Below are 822 nucleotides of genomic sequence, written 5' to 3'. Positions count from 1 at the left end.
CTCCTAATTTAGTGTTTTTCCACTTCACCGGGAAGTTCTCCCAACAACTTTGTCAAGTCTGTCAGATGCAAAAGTATGTTTTCCAGCACACCTGATATTTTCACAGCATGACCCCAGCTCCTGCTGCATATGGTTATGTCCTAGAATACATTTCTATCACTATAGACTATATGTACTTTTTACCTCTGTTAATAGTTTCCAACTGCATGTTTCTTTCGGAATGTATCCTGATGTTGACAGATGATGTATCATGTAAAGCACTGTCCTTTTTTTGAGGGGGTAGAAGGGAAGCATTAAGGAGAGGAGAAACCTGGGAGGAAAACGTTATGGTGCAGTGGCTAGAATACTGGATTTGAACCCAGGTTTTAAATCTTGGCTCAACTACTATTTACTATCTGGTGTGACTCTGGACAAGTCATTTAGCTTTGGTTTGGGGCATAGCCACTGGTCTCCAAGCTGCCTCTCCTGAAGTCTTACAAAGGCACCTCTGAGTTCACAGATGCTACAATTACTGTTCCTCCACAGGGGTCAACAATTATAAACACCCAGGTACCAAAGAAGTCCCATCTACTCATGGTCCTCACTGTACACCCATCCTTAAGATGTCTTAAGCAGAAAAGGAACTGGCAAAGACTGTCATCCTTGGGTGACTGGGTATCGGTTGTGATGGCTCTGACTTGCAGCCTTTGCACCTAACAGACAAAATTTTGTATGGTCAGGCTCCTTTGAAATAAGGCAACAAAAATAAAAAATACAACTAAGTTCACTGTAAACTACAACACTTCAGACGATGATTAAAAATAAAAAGGCAAAATATCAAAG

Source organism: Trichosurus vulpecula, chromosome 5 (assembly GCF_011100635.1).
Source record: "Trichosurus vulpecula isolate mTriVul1 chromosome 5, mTriVul1.pri, whole genome shotgun sequence".
NCBI lineage: Eukaryota > Metazoa > Chordata > Mammalia > Diprotodontia > Phalangeridae > Trichosurus > Trichosurus vulpecula.
Note: the sequence above shows the minus strand (reverse complement) of the source record.